Source organism: Phaethon aethereus, assembly GCF_964289735.1.
Source record: "Phaethon aethereus genome assembly, chromosome: Z".
Lineage (NCBI taxonomy): Eukaryota > Metazoa > Chordata > Aves > Phaethontiformes > Phaethontidae > Phaethon > Phaethon aethereus.
The window spans coordinates 4,810,952-4,826,376 of NC_138577.1; positions in this window are offsets into that span (position 1 = coordinate 4,810,952).

The following is a 15,425-nucleotide window of genomic DNA, read 5'->3' on the forward strand; positions in this document are numbered from 1 at the left end:
GCAAAGTCTGACCTCCAGCAGCATCATCTGATGTACATGTATCCCTTTTTCAAGGATTGTAATTAAATGTTGTAATTCTGTGAGTAAAGGAATCTCAAACTTAGATTTAGTGTTGGTAACATTTTCTCTCTTTCTCTTTTTTTTTTTTTTTTAAATTCCTAGAAGCACATGATCTTTTGCAGCTGTTCCCTTGTAAGTTAGAACCCACCACTCAGAAACCTGACTTGTATAAAGACTGAGAAAATGGAAGGGCTTGGGAATTTAAAGAAAAAACAAATCAGGTTCCTCTGAACCCAAGGACAAGTGACCTCAAAGCATCATGGACTACCATGTAAAATAGAATGTAGCAGCCATTTATTAGTAAAAACAAAACAACAACAACAACAACAAAATCAAAAAATGCCTGTCCTGGATCTTTTTTGGTGGTACCAAAGTTTAAGTCTTTGTGTTTTTAGAAGGACTACTGAACTTGATAGAGAAAATGCTTTTGATGAATTGTACAGATAAACTGTGAAAGGAACTGCCGATCCTTTCAACACCACAAACACTGACGACATCTGCCAGTTCATCTTTTGCTTTTGAATAGTGATTGTTTTATGGAAAGAAATGCGCGTCTTACCGGATGGGCCATTGGGATGGATGGATAGAGCAGCGTTAGCCATACACAGTGCTTTTTAAAAGCAGACTGGAAATTCTCACACCCCTCTCCTTCGGCCCCTTCCTCCTCTGGTATTTTGCCTGCTGTATGAATTAAGATTGTACTCCTCTGGAAATATTTTACAATTTAATATTGAGTGTAATTAAGAATATAATCACTGTTATCAAAAAAGGTATTTAACTCTGTTGTAGTTTCTTTATCATTCATGTGGATAAAAAGTCTATAATAAAAAAAAAGAAAACTATAAGATAATAGTTGAGCTTCCCTGTAATTTAATGCTACGCTTATTCCACTAAAGAAAAGAACCAGGAAGTTTATCCCTTCCAAGAATATCTTTTTAAAAGTATTTTAATTCACAGATAATGTGTTGGAGTATTTCATGGCAGAAATCCTCTGCCTCTGGTTATTTAGAAAATGTTCAGAAGTAGATTTAGCGGAATTTCAGGAAGTGCCTTGTGGATCCATAGAAATAAAGGGAGACTTAAGCCAAAGTCAGTCGACTTTTGAAGACTGCAGCCATAGTCTTCCAGGTCTTTTCCTGATGATGTGCAACACCCCGATTGCCAAGGCTTTTCTGAGTGAAATTTGTCTTCAAGCAAAGGGTCTCTGTCCCAAGCATGGTGTCATCCCTGAGCATATGACTGTGTAGAAGATCGTCCACACCAATGCAGCACCACCAGCATCTGAAAGCAGTTTCAGTCACCGCCGGCATTTGGATGTGTTGCAGAGTTGCTCTCTCAATATTCCCTTCGTTCCCAGCAAATCCCCGGGAGATTAAATCACCTGGCCTTACAGTTCCTTGGTGCAGCCCGGCAGATCTGGAAGGCAGAGGAGGAAGGGCACAGCCTGTTTTCATGCCCTTCCCTGCATAGTTTGCTGCTGTAGTAGGTGAGCTGAGAAGACTCCAATACAAGACTCACTGAACTGGCAGCATTATGGCTTTTGAAGCATGGAAAAAAGCAATGAAAGCATCAGAAAAGCTGGACCAGGTCAGACCAGAAGTTCATCTGTGCCAGTACCGTGTTCCCAATAGTAGATGAAATCAGATACTTTGTAGAAGCATGCAAGCAGTTAGAGATCTGTTCCCAGAATCTTGTTTTAGCATCTAATGATTTACAGCTCATGGGTTTTCTGATCCAGACAGGATGTCTTGTTTTTAATAACCCTCAATGGATTTTTATTTCCATGAACTCGTCTGGTGACTTTTTTAAAACCTAGGCACACTTTTAGCAGCTTACAGCATCCCATGGCAATAAGCTCCACAGCTTAAATACAGGACATGAGGAGAAAAAAACCACAAAACAGCTTCTGATGTTTGGAGCTGCCACCCGTTAGCCTCATTTTATGCCACGGGCTTCTTGTACTGGATGAGACCAGCTGCCAGTTGACTACTGGCAATCCTTGTCCTCCTTCTCCATGCCAGTTGTAATTTTATAGGCATCTATCGAGCCTTTTCAGTTGTCTTTTTTCCAGATTGAAGAGTTGTAGTCATCCCTCCAACAGAAACAGTCCCATAGCCTTCATGTACCTTTTCTAGATCAGCTATATCCTTTTTTGAGATGGAGAGTTAGCTGCATAGAGTATTCAGGATACAAGATACTATAGAGATTATAGTGACATGATATTTTCTGTGATGAATGAACTCGACTGTAGTGTGGTGGTAAAATGTCTTACCACTATAGATCAAAAATTTTGCCCAGACATAAAGTAATCCCGTTGCTCAATAAGAAATTACTGCTCTAATGGCTTCTGAGTGCCAGAGCTCCTGGATGTGGTCAGGCGTGCAGAGTAACCCGTTGTCCCTCACCGTTTGAGAACCAGGCTGTTCAGGCCCCGGAGCAAACACGAAGGATCTATAGCAGATTTATTTGTTTTCTGCTCTCTGCTCAGCAGTGTTCAGACCATCACGTTCCCCAGTGACTTTCCACAGCAAGTAAGTAGCGTGTCCATATGTTGCTGAAGTTGTGAAACTGTGTAGTAAAGTGCCTAGTTAACACAAATGACAGAATGGATATGCAACAAATACATTTCAAATTGAACATTCAAACTGGAAATGTCCTATTTGCACTCGATTAGTTATGCTAAAGTCCCCAGTCAGGAAATGGAAACGCCACTTGTCTGGCTTGTAACCAATCTACAGACCACAACTGCAAACGTTAAGATGGAATATGTGTCTCGGAATTAAGCATGAATGAAGTGTTTTGAATTTAAAAAATCCTCCCTCACGCTGATAAAGCTCAAGAATGTGATCCTAGAAAACAAACACAGAGCAGCCACCGCCTAAACTAATCTACTTCGGTAAACATTCAAGGAAACTTCTTATCACGGGTTGCTTTTTGTTTGCTTTCCTCTTGTGCCAAAGTTTGTACACATTAAAGTGATGAGAATCCCATTAAACATTTGTATTTCACAGACTCAACCCTCAACATTTCCACCAGCTGGCATCATAGAAAAAAAGAAAAACAAAGGTTACTGGAAGATGTACCCAGTGGTTGATGCGGTAGTACGTGCAGTATACATACCCTAAGGCTGCGTCTATAACTAATGTTCTCTGTACTTGAAGTCGCCTCTATAGTGAAATCGTTACAGTGGCCCCGGCAGGGTTGTGTTTGAGCCCGCCGAAGTCCTGGGGAGCAGTTCCTGGCATGGATGGCGAGTCAACCCAGACCCGCAGCCTCTCCCGATGGCAGTTTGTATGTGCCACCCTGAGCTGAAAGGTAAGGGTTTCGTCGTGTGGGTGCAGCTCTTCAGTGCCACGTGGGAATGGTCCCAGCCACGGTTAATTTAGGATAGCCCGTATTGTTCCTGTCCTTAATATAAAATTGATGTCATGTTAGTGTGGAAAATAAACAACTTCTCTTTCACGTGATGTGCGGCTTGTCAACACCTTTAAGAAACCTGCATGGTTGACCAAATATCACTTCCACAGCTGTTACCACAGGAGAGACAAATCTTAGTTTCAGCCTTTCTTTTGTCAAATTCCCCTGAGAATGGCAAAACCCACAGCACAGGCTACACACTGAGCTGTGATTTGAATTTTCCTGTGTGCTTGAATTAACAATAAATAGATACAGAAAGCTCATCAGTGATTGACAGTCCTTTTTCTTTTATTTTCTTACAGAGTTGGCTTTCCCTGTATTGCCTACAACATCTCCAAACCGCTTTGAGCTCTGTCCTTCAGATGTGGTGGTGCTTCTCCAGGACTTACAACTTACCTTATTTGCATCTGAGAAATTTTAGCACAGTTATTTATGTTGGTGAGGAAGTGCGCCAAGCAAAAGCATGAAGGTATGTCCTTTCCCTTACTTGCGAGCGTAGGAACAGGCCTTCTCTCGGGACCGTACTTTTAGGTGCCTTGAAACCATCTCCCTCAAAGACCTTTATTTACCTTTTGTTGACCTTGTTCTGAAATGGCAGGTGAAATCCAGTGAGTCATGAACGAGTTATTTGAAGCAACCAGCATATCTAAGCATTTACTGCTCTTGAGGTCGATCACACTGATGAATAAATACCTTGATTATTATTAAAAAAGTTATCTCTGCATGAGTAGGGCCAATTAAAGGCATTACAGTGAAGATTTGGAAGCTTTGTCTGAACTGGGTATGGCAAGCAGGATAAGGCCCTGCTAATGAATAGTAAATAAAATCTGCATGTGCTTTGTCCTGCTGATCAACTCTTGACTGTTCCCTTTGACTTTTGTCTTCTGTGAGGCATTCAAGTTAAGGTTTCCTCAAAATTTTTTCTTCCTTTTTCATAATTTTTACATAAAACTTCAAGGCAGTTGTGCCAAAGGTTTGTATAAATTTTGGAGTGTACAAAGAATAGCACCTTCTCAGCAAACCTGTATTTTTTAGGCTATATCAACAAGAAATTAACAAAAACAAAGCCTAGCTTTTGCTCTGACCCTCTTGGATAACCACGTTTACCCCCTGGGCTTTCAAAGCAGAATGACTGTGCTAAGCAAAACTGTTGGGAGAGCATCTTGTAGGATGTCTCGCTATTTTCCCGTCATCTTCTGTAGCTTTTTTTCCTCTAAGGGGTTTGTCCGTGGAGCTTATGCCCACATGAGCATGGTGGGGCAGGGAGGATTGGAACTAAGTGATGTTTAAGATCCCTTACAACCCAAACCATGCTATGATTCTATGATTCTAAATGTATGTTGACACAATTTTACTCAACTGGCTTGGATTATTCATTTCATCGTATTGGATTATTTGAGAGGGCTTTTTTTCACTACAGTGAGATTATCCTTGGTACATACACTGGTATGAAATATTTAATCTCCAAACTTCCAGCCAAGTATTCACTAATAAATCCCAGAGCAGGTAAATAACCTACAGACATACTAAGAAGCTCCAGCCCTGCATATGGCTTGGATCCTTGTGCCCTGTGGTGTGTGTCTCTGTGGCCACATCCACGCTTGGCTGGTTGCCCTGGTCTCACTGGGTTTGTTTTATCTGTGCTGGCAGTTTGCAGTGGTGGAGTGCACCCAATCCACGTGAGAGAAGATGTTCCTGCAGGAAAGAGCTGCCTCCTCGACCGCAGCTCCCCACTTTGTGATCTCAAGCTTCTCCACAAAACTGAGTTTGGAGTCGGGCGGATACCGAGATAAAAAAGAAAAAAATATTAAGACATTATACATCTCCTTCAGGAATACTCAAAGCATCCCATTGCTTTTTCCTTAATGTCTCTGAAAGTTCAATGAAAGTGAATTTCCATTCACAAGAGATGTTTACGGAGAAGAATGTGTCCCTGGATGCTTCCATCATGTCTTCACGTTGGACATGATGGAGGACTTTAAGTACCATTCAGGAGGTGTTCAGTGGCTTGCAAGAATGAGGTCTGACATGTATTTAGCATCTTTTCCCCACAGGGCATGGTCTGAGCGCCAGAGAAGTCAGTAAAGAGACTCCCATTGACTTTGGTGAGCTTTGGATCAGATTCAGAATCACAAGTGGGTTACAAAGCAATTCAGGTTTTGGTTTGAGCTTTCTGTTTGTTTGATGAGGAAGGAAAGCATCGGCATCTGCCCTTCCCTTCTCAGGAAGTCTTCTGTGGCATATACAACATGGAAATGGTTTTTAACATCATGCTTGCTCTGGCTCCAAGCCAAATAAAAGGCCGGTGATGCCCTGGAGCAGGGAGAGAGGGTACTCACATACTGAGTGTGCTCCTCTGTGAATGGTACAGAATGGATAATTGCTGTGTGACTTAACCAAGAATGAATATATCTGTAGGCCTGGTTTCTGCTGTTCACCTTTCTGTAAAATCTATTTCATGTAGTTCATTCCCTGTTTTTTTATGCTATAGAGGAAAGTTCACAGCCGTGGTCGTTACCTAAACGTGCTCAGTGATTTGGACTGTGAACATCTGAAACCCTGCCAAACAATATCCAGGGGACTTACAGAGGTGCTTTGGTCCTGTTTGATACTAGCAGTGAGGCAAGGGGAGCTGAAATTAGTTTGCAGTTATTTATCTAGGCACAGCAGAAAAATGTGTCAATCTCTATTGTTAGTTTTTAAAAACCTGCCAATCTGGAGTGTATTAATGTTTTCTGTGTGAATGTATTAACGAAAAAAGGAGTCTCCACCCTAGAGCACCACTCCTTCTCTGATCACAAAGCACAGGTAATTGCATTTTTTCACGAGATAACTCAGTGCAGTTGCCAGCTCAGCTCCAGTCTGGCAGTAAGGACTAGGGGCTTTTGCAGAGCAAAACAAGGTCCAGATCTGCAGAGATGTGACTTCCCTAACAGAGGCATGGGAGGAGGTGGGTGCTGCAGAACAAGACTGATGATATCCAGTGAAGAACAGCTAAGCCAGGCTGCAAGAAATGCCAAAATGAAGCACATTTGAAACCCAACCCTAAGCTGGCCATCACCAGCTCAACGACAGCTCCTTAAACTCCTACCTTGCTCTTTTCAGTGTAAAGAGCCAGGTCGGTCTCTGTAACCCACAGAAAGCAAGGACTGGGCTCAGACTTACCGTGGTCCCATAGTCACTCCTTAGCCAGAGCCATCTGAGCTGGTGGGGTTCCTTTGCCTGGAGAGCACTCAAACCATGGGGCTGCCTGCCCTCTCCACCCAGCCTGCTGGAGAAGACCCAAAGGCACCATTCTTGGGACATGGCATGTTTCTGCAGTGACTCCTGAATGCAAGCTACAGAGGCGGTTTTCCTGGAGGACTTCATGCAATTGTAGCATGCCAGAAGGGGTCCAGTGCCCGACGGAAGCCATGGCAGGCTTCTAGGTGGAGTCAGCTGTGTCTCCTGCTCCACCAGAAAGATTGTGAAAGGAATTGCTTAACAAAAGGATGGTGAGTAAAGCCTCTCTTTGATCCACCTCCACACTTTATTGATTTGCTATAAATGGAAGAGATTATTCTGCCTTAATAAAAACCACAGAGAGAAGAATGCAATCAACAGAGGCAAATGAAGTGAGCAATTAGTCTGAAACCCTTCAGACCAGCTTTACTTTCGTGCAAGGTCTTAGCAGCATGATGCTGATGGAAGGATCCCCAGCAGTCACAAGGTAACCCAGAAATTGGTAATCTTATTCTGCTCTAGATTTTAATTACCATGTCTTATTTTCTTTTTCAAGCAGAAGGGTAAGACTGAGGTGCTCCTTAGGACATCTTACTGATGTGAGAAAAAGAGATTGTATCATGGGGGTTGGAGGACTTTGTAGTAAGCTAGTGATCTCCCATTTTCAGAAACAGCCGAGCTCTCCTTGCACCAGAGGAAATTTCACGTGAAATCCTGAAACAGCTTCTGGGCCAATATTCCAGCTTATTCACAGACATGCACTAATGGATAAGAGGCGAAGCCTGGACAGACTGCTTAGCTACAAAATTATGCTGCCTGGTTTTGGTGTCCAAGCTTTATAAAAGTAGGAGTTGTTGCAGATCCCTCTGATTCATGTCGAGAGGAGGGGTAATGGTTGTAGCGATAGGACAAGGGGTGACGGTTTTAAACTAAAAGAGGGCAGATTCAGACTAGATCTAAGGAAGAAATTTTTCACAGTGAGGGTGGTGAACCCCTGGCCCAGGTTGCCGAGAGAGGTGGTCGATGCCCCATCCCTGGAAACATCCCAGGTCAGGCTGGACGGGGCTCTGAGCAACCTGCTCTGGTTGCAGATGTCCCTGCTAACTGCATGGGGGGTTGGACTAGATGGCCTTGAATGGTCCTTTCCAACCCAAACCGTCCTGTGATTCTATGTCACAAACAGTATTTCAGTCTGAACAGTTTTTCAGAGCTGGTGTCATTCTTTGTATAAATGTGAGTATGGGTTTGGCTTGGCTTTTTTCCTATAGGGTTGTATTTTCTTCAGTCACTGTTTCCTTATGCAACTTACGGCTATACAATTTTTTCACAATAATTTCATTTTAAGTTACACTTATTGAAGCAAAGAGAGTAGAATTTAAAGTGCAACATCTAAGACTTTAGACACAAGCTCTTTTTATATGTGAGAACATACTGGCAGACAATTTATTCTTGTGTTTATTAACTGGATGTCATTGGGATACATACTGTGATTCCACATTTCATTTATATTCCAGAAAAGGAGCTAGAATAGAATGAAATAATGATCAGAAATCTGCGTATCACACATGCAAGGTGAAAATATGTTTGTGCATACGTGTCTGTGTGGCAGTATTAGTATGAGGCGACACCTGAATCTGACGAGCACTTGCTTTTTATCCATTATACTTTCCAGTAACAAGGTGTGTCATAGTTTTAAGCTTCTACAAGAGGAATATTATCATGATGAAGGCATAAAAACAAGAGGTATGACATCTGCTTGAAATTCCCAGCCATGCCCCAGGCTGTCTGACCAACGTAAGACAAATTGTCACCCTCAGTCTCCTTGCCTTGACAGTAGGTTAATGATCCATCCCTTGCCTCGTGTGCTCGCTGTGAAGAAAGCTTTGCCCACCATTTTGAGAAACTTGGATGAGGGTTTTGGTAACAGGCAATATTGCTGTGGTAAAGTAATATTGTTATTTGCCACAAAGCAAGAAATTGTATTTTGGGCTCCCATCATCTTTCCGGCTAGTTGTTGATCATTCCTAGTTACTTTCTAATGTCATGGCTGAGATTTTTTTACAGGAGTTAAGCACTCCACTTCTGGAGGTAGTGAAAAAAAAAGGTATAACCCGGGCTTGAGAAACTTGGGCTTAGTTACCTTTTCTGCTAAAGTCTCCCTCTGTGTCCTGGGGCGAATTGGCTGATAGATTTTAATAATTGCGAATTAGATAAAAGTATGTGCTAGATGTGCTAGAGTGTGATGCCAGCGTGCTTGTCCATGCCAAGATTAGATGCCGTAGACAAACATGAAGTCAAACTTAAGGCACCTCGGGAAGTGCATTGCCTTAAGAGAAACATTCAGGTTTTCAATGTCAGATTAAATTCTGCCTTTTGGATCTGTCCCTTAACCCATCTTGCTTTGATTCCCAGCCTGCCAAACGGCGATAGCAGAATCAATCTCACAAGGAATTTGTAAAGATAATTCACATTATTAGAGGTGGTGAAATACTCAGATGTCATAAATGGATCTAAAAAAAATATGCTGATTTTGATTCAACTGAGATCCGAATTGTCTGTTGGCTTTCTTTTTCAGGATGGTCCATGCTGGTGAAGAAGGTTTCCACAACACAGTGGTTTCCAAGGAAGAGGGTGCTTCACTTTCCTGTTTGTTAGCGTTTAAAATCTGTTTTGCAGTGTTTATTTGTGTGGCGACACTACTGAGAGGCGCCAGGCAATAGCAGTGTTATCAAGTATGTAAGATTAACAGATACGGAGTGCTGAATGGGCTCAAAAAATATAAATGAATTAGCCATGTTAGACCCATTTCTGTCAGAGTTTTAGAGAGGGAAGAATAGTGGAAATAAAAGGAGCTGTTGTAGCAGAAGAGTGGGAAACTTGGAGGCAAGGGTAGATAGGAGACGTAAACCAAATTTCACTGCTTTAAGTTTGGAATTAAACCCAAAAGGCCAAAAGGATTCAGGATCCTGCTATGGCTTTACTGTGAATAGGTGGATAATATGTGGAATAACTTTGTGGTCTAACAGTGCAGGGCACACTTTTCCACCCTGAGATCCATAGGGCTGGGTTTCAGCTAGGTTTTGCTTTGTACTTTGGTGGATAAAGACCCATGAGTTAATTAACTGAGGTGTGAGATTTTTGAAGAAAAAGTACTTTCCCAGGAACACCCTCCTAATGCAGAGCTGGTCAACCGCCTCCATCCATGGTTTGCAGCAGAAAGACAATCAGTATTTGCAGCCTGTTAACAACCTGAGGTCATTTCACAAAAAGTTGCATTTCTTAAAGATATTTGTTGACAAAACTCACTTGTGCTTTCCATATTCTCTTCAAGGTTCAGCACCGTCTACTTATGAGATTATCATGGTGTCTCTCAGTGGAAGCCTCTTACTGTTGGTTGCCATCAGCGTAGCAGTAAACTTTCTCCGACGGTGAGTGTTAGGGCAGTTGGAGAGGACCGAGGGCTGCCAAGGAAATGTGTGCAGCAATGAATTCCTGCGGGAGCTGTGTGTGATCAGGGAGCCCATGGGAAGAGCCTGCCAAACCCTCGTGCTTCTTTGGGGTCCTCCCAGGCTCTTTCTCCATCAGCCCACAGCAGGGTGCAATAACGGTGGCTGGAGAATTGCTAGGGTGATGCTTGGGTAATATCAATTTAGGGCAATGACATTTGGGTTTTGTTTATATCTGATCCAAATTCTTCTCCCTCTCCCCAGATTTTAAATATATATATGTATCGTAATTTTATTGAGGAAAATTAAGAAACCCAAGCCCCTAATTTCTCACTACTGCAAGCATTTTCATTTTTTTCAAGAACAACCTGAAGTCACAGGAAGAGGGACATCCCTTGAGATGTTTATTTCTACAACGAGAAAGTAAATTACATGTTTTGAGAAATCTCTTCAAACAAAAATTTTGTTCAACTTTAGTTTGAATGCATCTAGCCAAGTGGAGGAGGCTGATGGGATCGTAAGATGGGTTTTATGCTAAAGGGTAGAAAGATTTGTGGGAGAGGAAAAGGCCATCTGCTTAATTAATTAAACCAGCTCTATCCCAGATATCAGTTCTGTACTGCCATTCATTATATCCTGTTATTAATTGGATTAGGTTCAAAATACAAACAGCTCTTCGTGCTTACCTAACACCTAAAGATTTCTGTTGCTCCATTTCTGTTGTGCCAGGCACTGCACATCAAGTTATTCGTTGAAAGATCTCAGTACACCTGTGGTAGTGGAAAATACAACAGTGACGAACAATGATAAGATTTCAACGGTGGATTTGACTGGCCCAGTGTGTATAAGTTACATTTCTGACAAGCAAGCTGTATCCCCAGAGTTTGCCATCCCTGAAGAGACAATTTCCAGTTTGGAGTTACCGTTCTTCTCCTTTGCTGTCTCGGTAACACCCCCCGATTCAGTGCCAGAGCAGTGATGGCCCACAGCTTCTTTCACCAGCCGCTTTCTTCCAGAGCGAAAAGTGGGTGAAGGACGCGGGGTGCATGCTGGCGAGCTGATGGACTGACATGCCCCACTTCATTTCCTCCACGGTAGCTTTGCACTGTGAACTTGTACCAGACCAGTATTAGAAAATACAGGAAAGTGGAAATTTTCTGGAGGTGGAGAAGAAGCGTAGATACATGTACCTTATCTCTCTGATGGGTTGAGTTAAAAATTTACTGTAGAGACATGCATCTTTCCATATTAGCTCTTTCTGTGGGATGAGTCATGGGAGAAAAATGCAGGGGGAGATTTATGGTAATTTTTACAAAAAATTCCCAATCCCTCTGACTCATAGTGAATTCTACACGTTATGCTGAGATGTAACCTTTTGCATATAGTTTCCTACTAGCTGTAAGACTCTGTGGCTATGCTAACGTTATTTGACAGATTGCAATTTCTTAGCTCACAAGGTTTGTGATTTTTTTTTTTAATCTGCCCACTTTTACAGCCTGAAGGAAGATACCGTCTATTAATTTTTAAACTCAGTGCTGCAACTTTCCCAGCACCGATGACCTCTGCCTCTGGCATGACACCAGCTTGCTGAGGAACAAGCCTGGCTGTTCTCCCCGTTCAGGTGACAGTTACAGGGGACAGATTAGACTGAGATTTGGCACGGAGAGGGGTAGGGGTGCTCCCTGGATCTGGCCAGCCTAGTCCAATTTCATAGAATCATAGAATCACAGGATGGCTTGGCTTGAAAAGGACCCTTAAAGGCCATCTAGTCCAACCTCCCTGCAGTGAGCAGGGACATCTGCAACTAGAGCAGGTTCTCAGAGCCCCATCCAGCCTGACCTGGGATGTTTCCAGGGATGGGGCATCGACCACCTCTCTGGGCAACTTGGGCCAGGGTTTCACCACCCTCCGCATGAAAAGTTTCTTCCTTCTATCTAGTCTAAATCTGCCCTCTTTTAGTTTAAAACCATTACTCCTTGTCCTGTCGCAACAGGCCCTGCTAAAAAGTCTGTCCCCATCTTTCTCCTCAGCCCCTCTCAGCCCGGGCAGCTGCAGTAAGGTCTCCCTGGAGCCTTCTCTGCTCCAGGCTGAACCCCCCCAGCTCTCTCAGCCTGTCTTCACAGGAGAGGGGTTCCAGCCCTGTTTCATGCCCTTCGCTAACTGCTGCTAGGAATGCTGCAAGAGCTGCAGTGTATGTAATTTCCCATTTTTCTTACCAACTTGCTTGGCTGACCTCCTGCATGTTTTCCATACAAGTAGATGGGAAGTCAAAGGAAGCAGGAGAAAAACCCTTGGACCAGTGGGTATTCCTCCAAAAAGGAGTCTGGCATGGTCTGTTCCTCCTTTGTGCTCACATGTTGCAGAGCACTGAAAGTATCTGCAGGATCATTATGGCACTTAACAGTCACCAACAGGTTGGAATGGTTGTTGGCATCAGTGACTTTGCCTAATGGCTTTAGCTAACATCAGTGGAAGTAATGCTCTCAGGACTCATGTTTTCAAAGGGGAGACCTAAGGTCCACCAAATGTATGAACGGGAAGGCTACAACCTATGAATTTCTTCCTCTTCCAGGCCTAGATGGGGCCAGCCATTCACTGGGGAAGCTGTTGATGGAGGGTCTGGCCCCAGCGAGGTGCATTGTGACACCCAACACACTCCTGTAAACTCCCATATGTTATGCTTATCAAAACAGAGACTTAGGGCAGGAGCAGAAAGATGAGGCTTTCCCAGACAGATCCACGCAGGCGTTAGGCGTTTCAGAGACCTGAGTGAAAATCCGTGTGCTGTGCTGCGAAGGCAGTCGGATTTCAGTCACCCTTACAACACCTCTGTATTTATCCCAAAAGGGCGGTTTGAGTAACTTTTCTATTAGCAGAGATGGAAACCAGACCTGATCCTGAAGCTGAGGGCACATGTCGGCCATCCCTGGCGGGGGTTCAGCTGCAGCAGGGTCCTTTCTCCTCTGATACTGACCATATTCCCATTCAGAATATTGCTACTGACACCATTTTCCATGGTCCGATGGAAACACACGCTTGCATGTGCATGGTGACAAACATCAACCCCTTGCCTGTAAGTCTGTGCCACTTTGGTTTCCTTTCCGTACCTCTATTTAGCGAGCTGATCCTGCCTGCCCACCGCCCATAACAGCAGCCTCAGGCACCCCTTCCCTTTGCTCTCCTTAATACCCCTGCTCTTTCTTCATGCCGCTCACTGCACAGAGACAATATCCGCCCCCCTCATCAAAATTCATGGGGCCGTTTCCTCATCCTGCTGTAAATCCCTCCTTAAGACCAGCTGCTGCCTCAACGCCTGCAAATCCTGACCGTCCGTCAGTGGTAAGGCAGGGCGAAGCAGAGACTCCCAATTCTCTGATAAAGTCTATTTGTTTTCCTGCTGCCCCATTCCCTGTGTTGGCCTGCTTTTGATATCCACTGTTTTCCAGCTGAGACATAGACTGGAAAATCCCTACGCTTGTCATCTCTGAAAAATACCTATACGGTACCGAGCATAACGGACTCTGTTTCTGGACTGGTGTATTCCAGCACGAACACAACGCAAACGGTGACTGAGGTGAAGATGCCAATAATCACAATACAGTATAATGTCACATAATGTAATACTGTACTATTGATAATAACAAGATGAAGAGCAGCGTGTGTGTGCATGCACTAGACAACAAATGACATTTAAAGGCTGTTACGGGTACAGAGCCAAGCACGATAAACTTTGGAAATGGCATCAATAAATTTAGGTGCAAATTCAGAACTTTGGATTTGTTTTTCCTTTCTTCTGCAACCTCCTTTTGCATATGAAGCCATATTCATGTCCTCTCAGGGTACAAATCTTAGGAAAATTGGCAGGCTGTGTTTTTGAAGGGGACAGCTATTTGCTTTCCAAATAAGCAAGGGCAGAGATGATACTGCGCAGCACGTTTAGAGTCACGGACAAGACAAAGATCTTTTCTGTATATAGCTACTGAAGGGTGAGAACTAGATACTAATTCTCTCAAATGTACAAAAGCTTGGTGGTTAAAACAAGCAGCTGGATATTAAATCACTTAAATATTCAGTTTGTGCTTACAAGAGATGTGTTATGTCCGTAGGATGCGTCGCTAACCTTTGCAGCAGTTCGGCAGTGCAATAGGTGTGATGAAGGAAGGATGACAAAGGCTTTAGTTTAGCTGCGAAATGTAGCTGTGGGGTTTATTTAGAGCTGCAGAACCTAATGTTTTCACATACACAGAATTTTTCAGGTAATGGAGTTACTCATTGTCGAGGTTGGTGCGTGGCAGGCAGGTGTAAGGACTCCTCCGTTTAATACCCCGTTCCACGTAGCGCGACGGTTTGTGTCCGTTCAGAGCCCCGTTAAGGTAAAACCAGGAGGTAGCAAGCTTTCCTCTGGACTCTGACAGGGAATATTTAAAGTTTGCTCATCTTCAGCTCCTAAGGTATTAGCAGGCCTGCTGGCAAATATCTAAAGGAGGAGATCGTCAAAGCTAGTTCGGAAAATAAACTCAGGAGATGGTGGGTGGCGAGTGAGGCGAAGGATGCCGGGATTGAGGGTGTGAGAAGACTTCCTTCAGCCTGGTATTTGCTCGCCAGGAATAAACTGACACAATCCTGAAAACTTGGATGCAACAAGCCCGAGTCTCGTTAACTCTAGAGGATAGTCAGTCAGAGCCAAGGAGCTGTGCTCTTGTCTGACGATATTGAGCAATGAACTGCGAATAAAAAATACCAAGGTCTTCACAATACTTCACCAGCCTGAAGTTTAATCCTTTGACATCTGTAAAGTGGTTTAAAACTCTCCCTTATGGTGATTGACTGCGCTCTGCAGATGACACCGCAGGAATTTACTGCACTGAAACAGAACACCTTAATGAAGAAAAAAACATGCTTTCCTTCCAATGCAAGCAACTTTGTCCGGTTTTCCCTTCAACCACGTAATACGATGATTCAGAGATAAGGTTCATGTGGTTGTTAAGTTGCTGTGATGGATTTTACAATGGGGAAAATCATGTCAAGTTTATGTAAGCTTGATAGCAGCTGCTCTTTGGAGATACATCTTAATTATGGGTAAAAACACTAAGCCATAACGTGTATACTTATTTTTAAAACCTCATTTTTTTTTTCAGTGCCATAATTCTAAACATTAGCTCTTTACTGAGGTTAGTATTTATTTATAGGTTGGATACCGTAAAGGAGGTAGCCCAGGAAATGCTACTTGATGATGGTGGTTATTAGACATGCCTGGTAGTGACCCCTCATATTTATCTG